Source organism: Macrotis lagotis, chromosome X, assembly GCF_037893015.1.
Source record: "Macrotis lagotis isolate mMagLag1 chromosome X, bilby.v1.9.chrom.fasta, whole genome shotgun sequence".
Taxonomy (NCBI): Eukaryota; Metazoa; Chordata; class Mammalia; order Peramelemorphia; family Peramelidae; genus Macrotis; species Macrotis lagotis.
This window is the reverse complement of record NC_133666.1, coordinates 682,830,910-682,845,660: the sequence shown is the minus strand read 5'-3', so window position 1 is coordinate 682,845,660 and position 14,751 is coordinate 682,830,910. Positions and strand designations below refer to the sequence as shown.

Here is a 14,751-nt window from a genome sequence, read left to right as displayed (position 1 = left end):
GTTACATATTGACCTCAGTGGGGAGGGCACATGATCCACCCCCCCATAGAGCTATATATCAGCATATGTTGTTAGCAAAGGAGTCCAATAAAGAATACAAAACCCAAGAGAAAATGAAACCGCTGAAGAGAAAATGTTCAAAGTGCTGATTTCTAGTCCTTTTTAAGTGGCCCACAGTCAATCCAACAGCCTCTTATTCACCATATAGTTAGCAGAACGGAATTATGTCCAAACACGGTCCAATATTTTTCCAAACACTTCCATTACATGTCCTCACAACTCTTCTAGAAGTGGGTTCCCTACTTAGCCCAGACATAAAGGAAGACATCACTGGGGCCCCTCTGTTAAACAGGCACACACACACACACACACACACACACAAACACACACTGAATGTTGTCAATCCTAGAGAAATAATAGGGAATGATACCTGAGGAAGATGTGATGAAGATGGTATCAATAGGATTTGGTAATTGTTTGGATTTCATCATCCTTTTTGTTGCAACAACAGCCACAACAATAGTGATAACATTTAAATAATGCTTTAAGATATTTACCAAGTGAAAATATTATCTCATTTTATCCTCACAACAACACTGGGAAATAGGTGTTCTTAAATCTCCATTTTTACCAATAAGGAAACGAAGGCTAGGAAAGCTTAATCAACTTGCTCATGATCACAGTTACTAAGTATCTGAGACTGGATTTGAACTCAGATCTTTAGGATCTAGCACTCAATCTACTGCACACTTTATTCACAAGGGTGTTGGAAGAGAAGAGCGTTGCAAACCTTAACATCCTAGATTCTCACATATATAAAAGTAAACTAGCTAATATTTATATGATGCTTTACTTGTCTCCTTTGATCTTTACAAGAACTCTTTGAGGGAGGTTTTGGAAATATTTTATAGTTAATGAACCTAAGGTTAAGAGGCTTGTCTAGGTTCATTTTTCAAGTATATATGGCTCTGACAGGATTAGAACCCAGGCCTTCTGAACCCTAAGTACAGCCTACTGTCTAATAAACTACACTGCCATTCTGCTAGTCTTGTTGTCCATAAGTAGGAAATGGTCAGAAATGACACCAAAGCTTTGAACATGGAAGATTTGATGTAAAATTGATAAAAATGACAAGGTGGGTCATCCTCTCGATATTGGATAAATATTGATTTGGGGTACCAAAGTGAGGTCAGGACTGCATAGAGAGCCACCTCAGTTGGGCCTCTGTGACCCTGAGGCAAGCACTTGACCTCTCTGAACCTCAGTTTCATCCTCTATAGAAAGAGGGGTTTGGGCTAGATGACCTTTGGAGTCCACCTGTTCTAAATCTCTACTATAATTCCAGTTATTAGGTCTATCAGACAGCAGAGGGCGCTACACCATCATCTCTCTTTAACAGGCATTTTAAATGAAATGAAAGGATAGAATTAGGGGATTTTCAACTGGATTCCTTCAGTGTCTGGTACTATCCTAACTACTAGGGAGACAAAGAAAGGCAGAAGACAGTCTCTGTTCTCAAGGAGCTCACAGCCTAATGAAGAAGGCAACTCAGTAACAGCTCTATCCAAACAAGACATAAATAGACTGAATTAGAGATAATCAGAAGGAAGCCACTTGCATCAAGGGGGCTTAGATAAGGAAAGGAGCAGGAGGAATTTTAGCTAGGACCTGAAGGGAGCCAGAAAGTCAGGAGGTGAAGATGAGGAGGGAGAAAATTCCAAGCATGGATGATGATTGATGGTGATGGTGATGATGATGATGATGATGATGATGAAGACTGAATGTGATATCAAGGGAGTGATTCTATGGCAATTAAATTTGAGTAAGAGGGTGCTGTACTAATTCAACAGCCTCATTTTCTCCTCTAGGGTCACTTAGGAATCAGGTTGACTGAAAATAAATTGCCTCTAGTGAGGCAATAAGGGTTAAATGACTTGTCTAAGGTCACACAGCTAGTAAGGGTCAAGTATCTGAGACCAAATTTGGACTCAAGTCCTCCTAACTCCAGAACGTGTGCTCTGTTCATCTATCCACTGCACCACCCAGCTGCCCAAAGGCATGGAAAATGTCCAGAGTCATCAAGCATGGAGCCTGCCCTCCGTGAGTCATAATAGTGGGCGACATGTGTACGACCTTTTACAATTGTTATTTGTCCTTTGCTTTCAAAGAGGGACAGTGACATCATAGGGTGATGTTTTGATTTGTGGCTGAACTGGATTACATGACACAGAGTTGCTCAAAGAAGTCAGTCTCATTCTCTTCTGGGGTCATCGAAGTCCATTGGCAAGACAACAGTCAAAATGACTGGTGATAGTCCAGGATATAATGGATGACGTTGGCATCTTTGTTGGCTGACCACTTTCTAATTCTACAATTACACAAATACATTAGGACCATCATCTAACAATGAGTAGTCTGGAAAGTTCTCTCTCTCTCTCTGTGTGTCTCTCTGTCTCTGTCTCTGTCTCTGTCTCTTCTCTCTGTCTGTCTGTCTCTGTCACTATCTCTCAGTCTCTGTTTCTGTCTCTGTCTGTCTGCCTGTCTCTGGCATGCACACACACACACACACACACACACACACACACTACAAATCTTTAGTGTAAAAAATTGGGTGGACACATTACAGGGATGACAGTATGTCATCTCTGTCTCTCTCTGTCTCTTTGTCTGTCTCTCTGTCCCTGACATGTACACACACACACACACACACACACACACACACACACACACACACACCAATTCTTTAGGCTAAAAAACTAGGTGGCCACATTATAGAGATGACAGTCTGAAATCTCATTCTTTTGCCTACAATAACCCTGTGTTCTTATTGTGATGAACCAGGGGGCTAAATAGGAGAGAGAGAATGAAGAAAACTGGGTAAGAATTGGAATCTTGGAGTTGAAGGGAGCCCTTTACAAAATACCCAACAGGAGTTATTCACCCTCTCTCTCTCCAAGACTTCCAAGGAGAAGGGAGCCCATCACCTACCTCTCTAGCCCTCCTAGCCACTGCTTCTTAGATCTTTCTTGTAGAGCCAAGAAGAAAAAAGCTAATCCCTCCTCCATGTGAAGACCTTCAAAATCTGCACAGTGCTTAGAGGTGCTTAATGAATGCTTACTTAAAGTCTCCCTGAGTCTTCTCTTCTAAACTAACATCCCAATTCCTTCAACTGATCCTTATATGGCATAATCATCAAGTCCCTCATATTCCTGGTCAGTCTCCTCCAAATGATCTCCAACTTATCAAGGTCCTTCCTAAAATAGCTCATCTAGGGGTGGCTTGGTGGCACAGTGGATAGAGCACTGGCCCTGGAGTCAGGACTACCTGAGTTCAAATTCAGCCTCAGACACTTAATAATGACCTAGCTGTGTGGCCTTGGGCAAGCCATTTAACCCCATTGCCTTGTAAAATAAATAAACAAACAAACAAATAAATAAATGAATGAATAAATAAATATATACATATATATATATATATATACATATATATATATATATATATATGTATATATATATATATATATATAAATCTGGAGAAGACAAAACCTCCCCCATTAAATTATAAGCTCCTTGAGGGAAAGGATTGTTCTGCCTTTTTCTGTCTCAACACAGTCAAAGATGGAATTGCCTTCGGACATAGCCACATCACACTCTAAATTTTTACGACAGCCTGCAATCCCTGCTTCTTGGCTCTCCGCACTCCAGCCTTGAAGTTGCCAATGTGATTTTTTCCAAAGCAGGAATATGCTTAATATGTTTGTATTGTATAACCTAGATCAGTCTTGAAGAGGACAGAAGTGAAGGAGGTAGCAAGAAAAATATTTGGAACTCAAAAATCTTATAAAAGTGAATGTTGAAAACTATCTTTCATGTAATTAGAAAAAATAAAATACTACTTAGTGGAAAAAAATAAATTGCACTCTAAAGCACAGGAAGGACTATGTCATTCCTCTACTCAATAAACTTCAATGATTTCCTATTGCCTTTAAGATAAAATATAAACTCCTCTGTTTAGCTTTTAAAGAGCCATATCTATTCCAAGCCTCTTCCTAGGTTCACTGAACATTACTCTCCCTCCCCCAAGCACCTAGGCGATACAGTGGATAGAGCTAAACCTGAAGTCATGAAGACTTATCTTCCTAAGTTGAAATCTGGTCCCAGACACTTCCTAGCTATGTGACCTTAGGCAAGTCATTTAACCCTCTTTGCCTCATTTTCCTCATCTTTAAAATGAGCTGGAGAAGGAAATGGCAAACCACTCTAGTATCTTTGCCATGAAAACTTCAAAAGGGGTCATGAAGATTTGGACATATCTGAACAACTGAACTCCTTCTCTCCCTTCTGTGATCCAGTCTGAGTGGGATAAAGTCTGAAATTTCTTCAGTAGAATATTATAGATTAGAAAATAGTTGAACCATGTGCCCCTCCTCCCTTGACAAAGCAACTTCTGGGATACTGGTGAAGAGTCAACTGACCCCATCTTATCTGTGGAAGTCCAGATATCCATTCAATTCCTGGGGCTGACGGGATATTCTGGTTTCAGTTTGAATTATATGCTCTTTTCCTTGGATTAATTTAGTCTAAATTGTGAAGACCATATTTCTCATTAATGAGAGTGGGTCATGGGGGGGGGAATCGAGTTACAATAAATGTGATTCTTAGGCCTTTTACTTTTGCCTCAATCTCTGTAATTGATTGGGGCCTGTTCCTACAGAAATGAATAAAACTTTCTCTTCATACCTTGAGAGATCTCTGAAATTTATTTTAGTGGCATTTGTCCCACACAGTTTGGGGTCTCCTCAGGGATTGCATGCCCATTAGGGACTTCGGCCTCTCAGGACTTGGCAAAAAGGCATCCCTGACCAAATTTTGGCAGTGTGCCATTTTCTGGGAAGCCTTGGTCTCCCCTCCGTGCTATGTGACCTGAAGGGGAGAGACTCATAGGAAGAGAACAGCAAATCTGAGGCAAGAACCTGACCAGTCAGTGAAGACAAAGAACCCACCCCCCAGGTAAATCAGGTAAATAAGACCAAAATATAAAGGGAAAAGTAAGAAGAAAATGATTAAGTATTGTTGTCTTATATGGGGAAATAAAGATATAGGAGAAGGAACGCATTTGGTCTGCCTTTGGGAGGGAGAGATTATCAGACTATCCCTTCTCAGTATTCCTTGAGACATCAGGAATTTGCCATTGGCCTGCGTTTTGAAATTGTCAGTTTGGAAAATTCTGTTGCATTTTATGTGATCTGTGTTTGTGCCTCATCTGTCTTTATGTGTTTAGAATGTCTATTTACTTGTGTGATTTGTTAAACAGGGGAAAGAGGAGTCAGTGAGTTCCCCTAAAGAGTTCCTTGGGTAGCCTCATTTTGTTATTTTGGATTTTTAGGCTGTATTCATCTAACTCTCACTGGCTCTCCCCTTGAGTTTACTTTCTGCCTGTGTTACAGAGGATAATATGATCCCTCCCCCCTCACTCCTGGGTTGTCTCTTGAGTACTTAAAAGAGGGATTTTTATTTTGATCCAAAAGGAATGGATTATGGAGGTCAAACTACTCACCCTGTTTTTCTACCATTATGAGGAAGGCCCCCCCCTTCCTTGTTTATGTTCACTTCTTTACCCAGTTCTCCATGATTCTGTGCTGCCAGAGTGTTTTCCCCCACCCTCTTTTAGAAAAAGGACTAACTAAAAGAGGGAGTTACTTCAGGAAGAATTAGTAAAATAAATGTTAAAAAGGACTTTATTTTGAAGTTAAAGAAACAGGAAAGAGACAGTGAATATCCTGATAATGTTGGTTATTACAGAAAATTATGAGACATGTAAGGATTTAAGAATAGAAAGATTAACTGCCCCCAGAAAGGATTGTCCCTCTATAAAAGTTATACAGCTGACTCTATTTGAAGAAGGGGAGGGGGACAAGAAATATTCTAATTAGGCTAGGGGATTTTGGGATGACTGTCTTCTCTAGGTTTTAGCAGATGTAATCCAGAAGTGTTAAATATTAAAACCTTGGAGTGGAAAATATATTGTGAAAAGTGGAATCACATCTGTGGTTTACATAGCTGTATAAGCTGTGTGACTCTAGTTCGGAATAATATGAATTCAAGTCAGGAAGAGCTAATGAAAAGGAAAGATAGAACAGTATATCGAGGAAAATGGGAGTTGTATATCTGAGTAAGAGGTTCTGAAAGCATGGGAAGAAAATCCAGACATAGAGACAACTGAGGTTTTGAACTATTTGTTAAGTATGGAAATTGGTTAGAGCATGTAGACAGAAGATTTGAGCAGATTTGACTTTGTATACCAAAGATGGATTTTGGTAACTTTGTAAAGGGGTTTACAAATCATGCTAAGAGGAAAAGAAAGTGGTTGTGCAGCGGCCCCCATGTGGAAATCAGCCCCTCACTGAGCCAGTGGTAGCTCTGCTAGGTGTGCAGAGTTAAAGAAAGCGGAGGGGGCTTCTTAAAGGAAAAAAACAAAAGCTGTGCTTTGGGGAGAGTTTAGAAGTCCAAGAGAAGAAAGAATCTTTAAGGGAAAGAGTAAGAATTTAGAGAAGGGAAGATTTCCTGTCCTTATGCTTTCTCCCTGGGTTGGACACATGGTGGTCTCAATCCCATCCACCATCTTGTTAAGACTAGAACCCTAGGGGCGGCTAGGTGGCCTAGTGGATAAAAAGCACTGGCCTTAGAGTCAGGAGTACCTGGGTTCAAATCCGGTCTCAGACACTTAATAATTACCTAGCTGTGTGGCCTTGGGCAAGTCACTTAACCCCATTGCCTTGCAAAAAAAAAAAAAACTAAAAAAAAAACCTAAAAACTTGAACCCTAGACTGAGTCCACCTGAGAGCCCCACCCGCTGTGGAGGGAAGCCAAGAAAGAGAAGACCTCAAGTACATAAGCCTTAAAGGGAAAGAGACCCCATCACAAATGAGACGTGTGATAGGAAAGGGGAAAAAATATATAAAACTGACCACATGGGCTGAGTAATGACTCTCACTGTTTAAGGTTTCTGAACTAGAGTTTTGGGAAGCACACTGAGGATTTTAAAAGAGGGACACTAGTGTTGTAACATTCTGACAAAATTTGTACAGAATGGGAGGAATTAAATAACCTAGATTGTTAAATTAGTTTGGGATTATAAACTATTTTAACACTATTGTAACTTTTGCAAGGAGTCAAGTGGTTTGGGATTTTAAATTTTATTGTAACACCTTTGGGTTAAAGAAAAGTGGTATTATATTACAAAAAAGAGAAATATCTATGTTACCAGGGATGTTTACTGATTTCTTTTGGGAAAAAGCTCTAGTTCACTTTAATGTTAAACCTAATAATGCTAACAGTTGTATTTTTATTTTGGATAGAGCACTTGGGTGCTGGATTCTCAGTATAAGGTACTCTAAAGTTTTATCACACTAAACTGTTGGGAAATTTAGTTGTTATTGATAGGGGGTTTCAAATGTATCATGTATGAGATTGGATTCTGAGAATTTGGGTAAAGAGACAAAAGTGTAAAGATCATGGGATATTCATTTTGCTTTTGTTCTAAGGGAAATGAGATGTTTAAATAAGAATCTTCTGATTAATGTATATTAACAATGTGTGTTTAATTCTAAAGAAGTCAAGAATGTGGACTTCTTTCTTGGTGACTGAAGACAGCTGATGGGGGAGCTCTGAATAAATGACAATTGTGTGAGTCCCATTGTAAGGTAACTTATTGATGAATAAGATGTATCTATCAGTTATGTGATATTCTCTTGTAACCACAAAGAAATTATATTGGCAATATTTAGCTATCTCTTGTGAATGTCATTTAAATACTGTATTGTTAAAGCCTGGGATTAATGTGTGATTGCTTTGAAGGGCAAGAAGGAAAATACAAAAATCATGACCCTTTCTGGAATAGATCTGTGGGTTCATAAATAATGTAATAATGGAGGGATTGCTTTGTACAATCTAGTAATTTGTGTGTGACTCTTATTGCTGTTCTGTTATAATGAAATTAATAACACATGTTGGAAATTTAAAGCTACCTAAGATGTTCTATTGGTTTTAAAGAATTCTGAAAAGAAATTCATATGCTAGGGGACAGCTAGGTGGTGTAGTGAATAGAGCACGGGCCCTGGAGTCAGGAGACTTGAGTTCAAATCAGACCTCACTTAATGATTATCTAGCTGTGTGACCTTGGGCAAGTCACTTAACCCCAATTGCCTTGACAAAACAAAATAACCATTTGTATGTTGAGGATGGCTAGTAGGTAAATAAGTTTATGTAGAGGAGTTTCTGTGTGTGTGTGTGTGTGTGTGTGTGTGTGTGTGTGAATTGGGAATATTTTAGAACTATATGTATATTCCAAAGCGATGACTGTTTGCTTTGAAGCAAAAGCATGTAACATGAGAAAGATAAACACAAGATAATTTGAGATTTCTCTGTGCAATCTCCTGGACAAAGGCGGCATTTATTTGTTGTAAGATTCAACAGACTAGAAGGAAGTTTCTCTAGCCAAGGGGAATCTGATATACCATCTTTATATAGAGATAGAGTAGATATGATTTCAGACAAAGGGATGTCTTTAGAAAGAGGTAGGAGATGAGGCCTGTAGCGCCAGTCACAGTTAGAATACCAGGTTTTAGGCAAAGACCTAGGAAGGATACTCAGAGCTTTAGGTAGGGGTTTCATTAATTGGGACTCCATTAAGATTATTATTGGAATCTAGTGAATTATATTCACTGGGAGTTCTAACTAGGTAAAACAACCATTTTAGATCACAGGACTTTTAGTCGATTTTCTCTTATGTCAGATACCAGGATGGTCAACAAAAAGGAAATGCTACTGGGTAAATGTCATGTTCTTGGAGCCTAGGAAGCCAGTGGGCTAAAGATGTTAGGTGACAGGGGTGGGCAGCCAAAGGGGCGGCTTCTCAGTATGACTGTGGTTGGACCCCTTTGACTTGATTTCCCCAAAATAACATTTGGATAATATCTCACCTGGAAGAATAAATCTGGCCTAAGACATTTGACTTACTCACGTGACCTCTGCCTGATCACTGATATTCAATACTTACATCTATAAAGGAATTTTCCTCATTATTGTTCTATTAGAAACCAGGAGGAACGGGAATTCAGGGAAGCCTGGAGGAATTTGCATGAACTGATGCTGAGCGAATGAGCAGAACCAGAAGAACATTGTCCACCCTAATAGCAACATGGGGTGGTGATCAACCCTGATGGACTTGCTCATTCCATCAGTGCAATAATCGGTGACAATTTGGGGCTGTCTGCAATGCAGAATACCATCTGTATCCAGATAAAGAACCGTGGAGTTTGAGCAAAGTTCAAGGACTATTCCCTTTAATTTAGAAAAAAAAACAGATATCTTATTGTCTGATCTTGTTATCTCTTATACTTTTTGTTTCTTCCTTAAGGATGTGATTTCTCTCTCATCACACTCAATTTGGATCAATGTACAACATGGAAACAAAGTAAAGACTGACAAATTGCTTTCTGTGGGGGAGGGAAGTAAAATTGGGGGAAAATTGTAAAAAAAATAAATAAAAACTCAAAATAAATAAAATCTTTAATAAAGCAATTTTCCTTTGATGTCCTGGATCTTTATAGTTACTAAGCAAACCAGAAAACGAAGTTTTAGGTGAATTGGATCTAATAGCCAGAGATGGGTTAGGTATCTGGTTCTGACACCTGCTATCAGCTCAGACACCTCCCATCATGCTAAGATAGGAAGTAAGTTTCCTTAGTTTTTGTGTTAGAGGGGATATTTAGCTAAGGAAAAGAACAGGAAATTCTTAGGATAATTACAGTTTCAAGTTCCAGTTTAAGGAGAGGAATGTGAGTTAGATAAATACTCCAGGAAAAGGAAAATATGGCAATATTTGGGAAAAAATTCATTTTGGTCAAGGATGTTTGAGTCATTATTGTAATGAAAGCAAAGGTTAAAATTGTTTTATTTTAAACCAGATGCTGGGTACTCTTAGAACAAAACTGACTGTTGAATGTGTGCTTTACAAGCTTGAGTCGATGTGATCATTCTCATTGGGAGTTTGCTCATGTAGTAGTAAAACACGTAGTAAAACACTAATGGAAGTTTATTGTTTTAAAAGTAAAGTATAGGGGCAGCTAGGTGTCGCAGTGGATAAAGCACCGGCCTTGGAGTCAGGAGTACCTGGGTTCAAATCCAGCTCAGACACTTAATAATGATCTAGCTGTGTGGCCTTGGGCAAGCCACTTAACCCCGTTTGCCTTGCAAAAACCTAAAAAAAAAAAAAGGTAAAGTATGTGTGTCAATATGGCAATCAGGGAAAATGCAAACTGTAATAAGCTCCAGAATCTCATTGTTTTGTGATGGAAACATGGGTCTTGATCTGAATAAGATGTTAAGCAGTTTCTCTACCAGAAGACAAGGTCTCAGCTAGTCACCAGACCTGGAGAGGACCTTTTGAAACAGATTCAGAAGATGCTGAAGGACGTTGGATGCCTCCAGGGGAGAAGGGAAGAGAAGAGAAGAGAGGAGAGGAAAGACACTGGACCAGATTTCTCCAACATCTTCCACCTATGTGTACATTGTTTGTCTGTAACTTCCCCTTGACTCTGTAAGTGTGGCACCCCTACTTATGCCATTCTCCTTATGCAAAGGAGGAGGGGGGAGGCAGGGTGAAAATGTTCTCCATTGGGAGAGAAAGAGGGAGATTATTGGGTGCCATGATTACATCTACATAAGTCTGTATATCCTATCTAGGGAGTCTTATCTCCGATGGGGTATTAGTAAAGGTGGGAGGAGAGTCTAGCTGACAGAAGTCAATGCCCAATCTTTTGGTGTGGCTAACTGTTGGACTTGAGGTAGTTCACAGCAGTTTGAGAATTGACCTTGGGTGGCAGTACCCCTGAGTCTGGCCTAGATTCTCAGTTCCTGGTCAGAGGTGCACTGTGGCACAGGATTCTGATCCAGAAGAAACACCAGTGGTATATGACTGAGTCAGTATAGGGTGACTATTGTTTATAACTGACTGGCCAGGATATTTGCCTGAGGAGTAGCAAATGTCTGGACATATCCAGAAGCTTAGAGATAGATGGCCTTAGAGATAGGGGGGCCTCAAACTCACGTGAGACTAATGATGGTACCTGGAGGACTTCTTGTTAAGGGACACTCTGATTATGAGTTATAATGGACTTGCAAGGAAAGTGTAGAAATGGCCATTTGCAAGAAAAATAATTTAAGGAACATCACTAGGTATATTAGCTATTCTTGGGGCTGCTCCACTGGCACAAAATCAGGGATTTATTTTGATCAGTTTGGGAGCCAGGAAGACCTATCTAAAGACATTGTTATAAAAACTTTCCAGTGGAAGGAGATACTGCAACTTTGGAAATGTACCTATTATCATGGTGATTATAGGACTTATCTGAAAGAGTCCCTTGGAAGTAAGGAGGTGATCAGGCAGCTGTTATCTAGACTTAAGGACCTACTTAGAAATTTGAAGAAATCTCATCAAAAATAAAAGAGGAGGGATTGAGTGGGATAAAATCTGAGATTTCTTCAGTAAAACATTATAGATTAGAAAATAGTTGAACCATGTGCCCCTCCTCCCTTGACAAAGCAACTTCTGGGATATTGGTGAAGAATCAACTGACCCCATCTTATCTGTGGAAATATGGATATCCATTCAATTCCTGGGGCTGAAGCTGTATTCTGGTTTCAGTTTAAATTACATGCTCTTTTCCTTGGATTAATTTATGTCTAGATTGTGAAGACCATATTCCTCATTAATGAGGATGGGTCAGTGGGCGGGGGATCGAGTTATGATAAAAATGTAATTCTTGGGTCTTTTGCTTTTGCCTCAATCTCTATAATTGATTGGGGCCTGTTCCTGGAGAAATGAATAAAACTTTCTCTTCATACCTTGAGAGAGCTCCAAAATTCATTTAAGTGGCATTTGTCCTCCACAGGTCCAATTAAACCTTTTTTCTGTTTTCTATCTAAACAATGCTCCATTTCCTAATCTCCATGACTTTGTATTAGTCTTCCCTCATCTTCCCTCCTTATATCTACTTCAAGGTATCCTTCTCTTCTTTCAAGATACAGAGTAGAAACTTCATGAAACTTTTTGATAACCACTATTTCTACACCCTCCCTCCCAAACTATATTATAAATATTTACATGTATTTTCTTTACATTTATTCTGAATATACATGTATATCATTAGTACTGAGATAAATTTGGTGATCTCCTAAACCAAGATGTCAAATTGAGGGCCAATAAGCAGCTGCGTGCTACAAGAACCAGATTAAAATGTAATTGGAAGTTGTTAAGGGAATAAATTAAAATACAACATAGATAATGTTTATTTGTGGTTTTCTAAGTCTTCACATGGTCCACAAGGATCTTTTTCTATTTGCCATCACTCCCCTAAAGAATAGCTATATACATGTAGGAAAATGTGACTCCAGATTAGCTGAAAACCTTCTAAGAGAGGAAAAAGAGAGGGGGGAGATAGAGAAGAGAGAGAGAGAGGAGACATAGGAGAGAGAGAGAGAGAGAGAGAGAGAGAGAGAGAGAGAGAGAGAGAGAGAGGAGACAGACAGAGAGAAAGAGATAGACAGGCAGACAGAGACAGACAGACAGATACAGTCAAGAGAAACAGAGACAGAGACAGAGACAGAGACAGAGACAGAGACAGAGACAGAGACAGAGACAGAGACAGAGACAGAGACAGAGAACCTGGAATAGGAGGGAAATCTGCCCCCTAACATGTCCCTTGATTAATAACCTCCAGAGACTACCACAAAAAGACTTCTCAGATGAGATCATTTTCTATGTGGTAGAGTTAAGATTTTATCTCAATCCCAAATCACAAAGTCCTCTTTTAATCTGGAGCATTCTATTGTCTAAATCTGGACAGCTTCCTTGAATATTGTTTTACTTGCTGGCTTTGATAGATATGTTTGTTTGTTCTCCCAGTTTGTCTTTGGTGTAGTAAGTGTTTAGAGAGATCATTGTCTACCCAGGTGAGCTAAGATCTCAATCCCAGGTCACAAAGCCCTTTTTAATCTTGTGTATTCCATTGCTTAACCTTATTTGTGTAGCTTCCCCAATCATTGTTTTCCTTGCTAGCTTTCATAAAGATACTTGCTTGGGCTCCATCATTGTCTTGGTGTGTTAAGTGCTTAGTACAAATAGAACTAAACAACTGAGATTAAGCTAACTGTTACCATCCAGGTTTGAAGTCTAAGGAAAGTGTGACTCAACCCCACCCCCCAATGTATGATATCCCTAGAGTACAAGCGTTAGATTGTGTGATGAGATAGCAATCATTCCACACCTAATAAATCTCTTAAAGGTAAGAGAATGAGAGTCATTGCTTAGTCAAGGTCATTCCCTACTCCCCACAAAGATGGAACCCCAGTCTCCCTGAAATGTGGAGTGGACATTCCAGAACTACTTATAAAGCCATGCTACCCACCACCAGCTATTCCTATATCTATGTTACCAATATCTCTAATGTCTCCCTTATTAGAACAGAAGTTTTCTGAGAGAGGATTTAGCAGTGCCTGATACATGGTGAGCACTTAATAAATGTTGATTGATTAATTGATTTATTGACCTTGCAGTCCAATAACAATATTTTGTGTTTGTTTGCACTTAAAAAGGGCATCAAATTCAATGAAATAAAGTCTCATGAAAAAATGTGATGGCTTCAGGAAAGTTGTGAGAACTGTCCTGCTTACTTTGAACCCTTAGTTGATAAAAAATTTCAGAACATTTCAGGGATTGAACTCCAGGAGATCAAAGACCTTAAAGAAAGACTCAGTAAATAAGAAAATATTGTTAAAGTAGGAAAAACCAAGTGTATTCCCATCAAATGGGATGGAGGGTACATGAACACCATGAAATATTATTGTGCTCAAAGCAAGGGAGATTTTAGGAGAAGCATACATGGAATATTTACAATGTAAAAATCTAGGAGGCATGAGTGGCACAGTGAGTACAGCACCAAGCCTGGAGTCGGGAAGATCCATTTTTATGAATTCAAATCCAGTCTCAGACACTTATTAGCTGTGTGACCTTGAAAAAGGCACTTAATCCTCTTTACCTCAGTTTCCCTATTTGTAAAATGGTCTAGAGAAGGAAATGGCAAAACATATCTTTGCCAAGAAAGTCCCAAATGGGGTCACAGAGTTGGACATACTGAAAACAACTCAACAACAAATTAGTTTTCCTTCTTTATTATTTTTCTAATTACATACACTAGTTTTCAGTATTCATCCACTGGCAAATTTATGAGTTCTTCATTTTCCTACCACCCTTTCTTCCCCCCCCCCACCCCTCCCCATGGCAGTGAACAATCTGGTAAAAGCTGTACATGCATAATCATGTTAACATATTTCCATGTTAGTCATGTTGTGAAAGAGGAACGAGAACTAAGAGGGGAAGGGGAATACTGAAAGAAGAAAAAACATAGAAGAAACAATAATAAATTATTAAACAAGTCATCCTAAAGTCCATAACATACATAACACCTTTGGTAATTATCATGGAACCTTTAACTCATTCATACCCTCCTAAGTTATTCACACACACAAATATATAAAACAGACCCAAGGTAGCAGGAACTCTCAAATATTGGATATCCACATGGAAAACCATCCTCGATTTAAAACAGCCAATCAATATAATTATGTCAAAAAAATTGATATTAATGTAGTGTTTGTCAGGGAGACTATTTTGGTCCATTGAGATTTATAC

At 39.1% G+C, this 14,751-nt stretch overlaps 1 protein-coding gene across 1 annotated transcript in view; it reads right to left on the bottom strand.

The window, feature by feature from the left end:
* HNF1A (HNF1 homeobox A) overlaps positions 1-14,751 on the bottom strand; it is a 60,488-nt gene that overhangs the window by 44,584 nt on the left and 1,153 nt on the right. The gene's annotated exons all lie outside the window — the stretch shown is intronic.